Consider the following 5,779-nt stretch of genomic DNA (forward strand, 5'->3'; position numbering starts at 1 on the left):
ATATAAGTTTTTGAGTATATGTATGTATATCTGTCTGTCTTTGTGGATGGATGGATGGATGGATGGATGGATGGATGACTGCTTGTGTGTACGCGTGCATATATGTGTATGCATATATTTGAATGTGAGATGTATATACGTTTGTATAAGTACAGGAATATGAACGCATGCCGCTCTCTCTCTCTCTCTCTATCTCTCTTTATTTCTTTCTCAATACATATACACACATATAGATAGACAGACCGACAAACCGACAGACAAACAATATTTATAGATAGATAGATAGATAGATAGATAGATAGATAGATAGATAGATAGATAGAATACATCATATACATTTATCCCTATAGATATGAATAAACATACATGGATGTATGCGTGATTGTGTGTGTGTATGTATGTGTGTGTGCGTGTGTATGTGCTTGTATGTGCGCGGGTGAATCGTTAAAGTTTTAGTTATGGTCTGCATCATCAAAATATTAAGCAGAAAAGTAAATAAACGATTTTGCCTCGAGGAAGAGAATTCTAACACTTCGTGTACTCCGAGAAATGTGAAAATGTGAATCTATCAACGTGTAAGCGTGCATGTATGGGTGTACATACATACATACATACATACATAACCTTTTACTTTTATTTGTTTCAGTCATATGACTGCGGCCATGAACCTAGTACTTATTCTATCGGTCTCTTTTGCCGAACCGATAGGTCATGGAGACGTGAACACACCAGCATCATTTGGCGAGCGATTTTTTTTGGAGGGTGGGGGGAGACAAACACTGACAGACAGACACACACACAGACACACAGACACAGACACATGCATATATATATATATATATATATATATACGACGGGCTTCTTTCAGTTTCCGTCTACCAAATCCACTCACATGACTTTGGTCATCCCGAGGCCATAGTAGAAGACACTTGCCCAAGGTTCCACGCAGTGGGACTGAACCCGAAAGCATGTGGTTGGTAAGCAAGCTTCTTATGACACACCCACTTCTATGCCTATGTATATATATATATATATATATATATATGTGTGTGTGTGTGTGTGTGTGTATGTGTGTGTGTGTGTGTGTGTGTGTGTGTATGCATATATGTATGCTTGTATGTATGTATCTATGTATATGTTTTTTATGCATGTGTGCATATATATTTATATATAGCTATATGCATACATATACACCAATGTACGTATATACAGATAGAAAGATAAATGGATAGATAGATAGATAGATAGATAGATAGATAGATAGATAGATAGATAGATAGATAGATAGATATAAATAAGAGTGTGAATGTGTATATATGTGTGTGGGTATATGGTTACAATGAAATTTCAATACACTCTCGTTCACACTAGAATGCGATGAAATAACAAAAGCTTGATTAGCAATTAATACGTTTTGTTTAAATTGCAATTAATTATAACGTTGGCAAAAATGTACCTAAGATGTACCCAATTACATGATAATGCGTACGCAATATTTAAGCGATGTCATCTTTACTTGATTGGATATATTCATTTAGAACATGGTGATATGAGAAAGGAATCTATATTACAATGCTAAAAGACTCCATGTAGACGCCATAGAATAATTTCACCATGTTCGACAATCAGCGCTATTCCTTAGATTAAGTTATGACGTAGCTAAGATAGGGTTGTTATATATTGGTTTCAAATTTTGGCTCTATGCCAGCAATTATCGGGAAGGGGGTTGAGTCGATTACATCACCCCAGTACTCAACTGGTACTTATTTTATCAACCTCGAAAGGATGAAAGGCGAAGTCGACCTCGGTTGAATTTGAACTCAGAACGTAAAGATGGACGAAATCCTGCTAAGCATTTTTCCCAGCATGTTAACGATTCTACTGTTTCGCCGCCTTAGGGTTGTTTTATATTCACATGTAAAACACTATGTTGTCGAATCTATGATTTCCTATCCATCAATGACAATCCTTGCAGACTACCGAGACTTTATACACCGGAATCTCATAAACAATTGCTTCTCGATTTGTTAAAATTAGCAGCCAAACATTCTTCAAATAGCGCCCTATTATTTTTAACAATACGCATTATAATAATATTGTCCAGTGTAAACTATACTTGAAAACATAAGGGATGACCATGTCTGGAATGATTTTCATCATACTTCTGTTTGAGCAGATCCAAGTAAAGGCTAAAAAAATAGCAAAAAATGGAATCAGCATAAAAATCATCAAACTCATAGCTAGTCAAGAAGAATAAAGGTATATATTTGTTTCTGTTTTTCCGTTTGTTCCCTAAGGACTTTGTTGCCGGCTGTCGTCGCTTCAAGGCGTTTCGTAATGTCAGTAGTTTTTCCAAAATACCTTTAAAATGCCATCTCAAGGAATTACTCCGGGAATATAACGACCTTTGATCACAGGTCTGCTCGTTCAGAACTGACCTGGAGCTAAACAGGGAGTAGAGGCACGTGGCTTAGTGGCTAGGGTATTGAACTTGCGATCGTAAGATTGTGGTTTCGATTCCTGGACCGGGCGACACGTTGTGTTCTTGAGCAAAACACTTCACTTCACGTTGCCCCACTCAGCTGACAAAAATGAGTAACCCTGCGACGGGCCGGTGTTCCGTCCAGGTGGTAAATTTGTACACCCTGAAACCGGTAAACCGGTCCTTATGAGGCATGGCTCGAGAAAGGAACTTTAACTTTTAGGGCTAAACAGTAGCCAAATTTCTCTCAAATCAAACAATTCCGTTTAAGAAAAAAGAAAGAAAAAAAGGAAAGAAAAAAACAGAATGACAAGGACATCTCAGAATACTTATAGATACAGTCCCAGAAACTCCCTACAAAGACAGGAAAGTCACAGGTAAAATGCCTTTGATCATAGGCTTTGATCATAAGTCTGTTTAAGGCTGAGATGGGATTAAATAATAATAATTTCAAATTTTGGCACAAGGCCAGCAAGTTCGGAGAAGGGATAAGTCGATGTTCAACTGGTACTTATTTTATCGACCTCGAGAGGATGAAAGGCAAAGACGACCTCAGTGGAATTTGAATTCAGAACGTAAAGACGAACGAAATGCCGTTAAGAATTTTTCCCGGTGTGCTAACGATTTTGCCAGTTCACCGCCTTGAGGTTAAATAATAATAACAATAACAACAACAAATTCTCAGATATATACACATCAGATGTACACTCGTGTTAGCGCAGTTTATTTATTTATTAATGCATAGGTAAATACTTTTATTATCACAATTTAATTACAAGGAAACAAAGAAACAGAAAAAAGTGGGGGAAGGGATTAAGCAGCAGAAGGGGTAGGGGGAGGGAGCCAGGAGCCGCACTCCCCAGAATAAATGGTGTGTTCAGCTGTGCCCCGCGGTATTGATTGCGATGGCATTGCCGCGGAGAATAGCCAGCGACACTTGCTGCAGCGGCCCCACCTCGAGGGGCTAATTTCTCAGACGGGGACGCCGTTATCTCGATTTTGCGGAGGAAAACGGCAGTAAGTGGTCCAAGAACATTTGAGGTTTCAACGGCGACCGACACAAACTAATAGCGGCCGCTCAGGCCCCTATTGACTAATGACAAAGACGTTACCCTTTACGGTGAGAAGGAACCGGAAGTTATACCTTTTTGAATTGAGCAGATACACGCCTTCTTTTGTCTTTTACCTTTTATCTGTTTCAGTCATTAGACTGCGGCCACGAAGGGCAACACCTTGAAGAATTTTTAGTCGAACAAATCGACCCCCATTACTTATTTTACTTTAAACCTGGTACTTATTCTATCGTTGTCTTTTGCCGAACCGCGAGGTTACGAGGGACGTCTACATACTTCTGTATTTTTATACAGCCTACTAACTTACAGCCACTGACTCATCACTGCTAGTATACTTTAGACTAGTTAGGAAAGTGGGTGGTACTACAATATAGTAAGCAATAAAAGTATCATCTGAGAAAAAAAATCAACTTTTATTTAATACCTAAAATAAAGCAATAAAACAAACACACAAAAAACATTAAACTAGTCATTTATTAAAACTTTTCCTGTAACTAATTTCCTGTGACTTTTTTTCTGTGACATTCTTTCCTGTGATCTCACTCTTTGATTTTTACGTGATTATTTTATGTGATATTTTTCTGTGATTTTTTTTTTTCCTTCTAACCTTTTCCTGGATTTAAAATCTAACTGGAGTACGAAAAACAACATTGGTTCAATAATTAATATTATTTTAATCATTTGAACTAATATTGTCTTTTCCTCAACATACAAGTATTGTTAATCAATTGAATTTTCAATGCTTCTTACATCAGGCATAGCTGTCTGGTTAAGAAGCTCGCTTTACAACCATGTGACTTTGGGTTCAGTCCCACAGTGCGGCACTAGCATCTTTTACTATAGCCTCGGGTCGACTAATGTCTTGTGAATGAATTTGATGCATGGAATCTTGTCGTATACACAATAATTCAAGGGCCTAGAGTTTCGTATTAAGTTTTATTTTGTTTTAAGTCAAAGCTTGTCCTGGTATATTTGGTGTTTAAACAACTGAAAGTGGAAAACTGAAGGGGCCCTAAACGGGTATTCCGTTGCAGGGTTAATTCTCCATCTGTAACTCTCCAACTAGTATACATTTTTAGTTGGATTGACTGAAGTATCAAGGAAGGAAGTGTTTTGTTCAACGACGCAACGTGCCCCACAATCTTGAGTCGAAACCACCTCCTAGCGATTGTGATGAGCTCAACCCCCAAGAGGGTGGAAGAAAAAGTGAAAGAACGAAAGTGAGTGGGAGCAAGAGAAATGTGTCAAGAAAAAAGAAAAAAATCTACGAAAACGGGGTGATTTAGAGAGGTAACATGATAAAATGACAGAACAAAGTGAGTGAATGAATGATAAAGGTAAAATAGAGATTGAAAGAGAAAGAGACGAATTCTGTATAATATCGAAGTTTGTGAGGATGGTAGGGAAAAAACCTGGAAAACGAAGAGAAGAGGAGAAAACTGGTTATGATCGAGAGAGAAAAAGAGGATAAACTATCCCCCTCTCACTCTCTTTCTCACTCCTTTTCTCTTAGTTTCTCTTTCTCTTTCCCTCTCTCATTCTCTCTCTATTTCTATCCTCCCTACATACACATATGTATGCATGTATGTATGTATGTATGTATGTATTATGTATGTATAAAGAGAGGAGGGGAGGGGAGAAGAAGAAGAAGAAGAAGAAGAAGAAGAAGAAGAAGAAGAAGAAGAAGAAGAAGAAGAAGAAGAAGAAGAAGAAGAAGAACAACAACAACAACAACAACGACAACAACAAGATATATTTACACCAGCATATAATAAAAAAAAAGTAAAGGTTTAAAGCTTTGTTGTGAATGAAAAGCATAACGAATTTATAGAAATCTAGTCATACCAGTGTTCACATTCATATCATTTCCTATTCAATTATTAATTTTTTTTTCTCCAGAACGTAATAGCTTATTATCGTTTTTGTTGTTGTTGTTGTTGTAGTCATATTTAGCCCTAGGCAGCCCACAAGTAAGCTGATAAAAGTCGTTCAATTGCTACTTTTTGCTTTGTATTTTTCTTTTTTGGGCGCAGGCGTGGCTGTGTGGTAAGGAGCTTGCTTCCCTACCACATGCTTCTGGGTTCAGTCCCACTGCATAGTACCTTGAGCAGGTGTCTTCTACTAAGGCCTCGGGCCGACCAAAGCCTTGTGAGTGTATTTGGCAGACAGGTATATATATATATATATAAATATATATATATATATATTATTTATATATATATAT

This window comes from Octopus bimaculoides, chromosome 4 (genome assembly GCF_001194135.2).
Source record: "Octopus bimaculoides isolate UCB-OBI-ISO-001 chromosome 4, ASM119413v2, whole genome shotgun sequence".
In the NCBI taxonomy this organism is placed as follows: domain Eukaryota; kingdom Metazoa; phylum Mollusca; class Cephalopoda; order Octopoda; family Octopodidae; genus Octopus; species Octopus bimaculoides.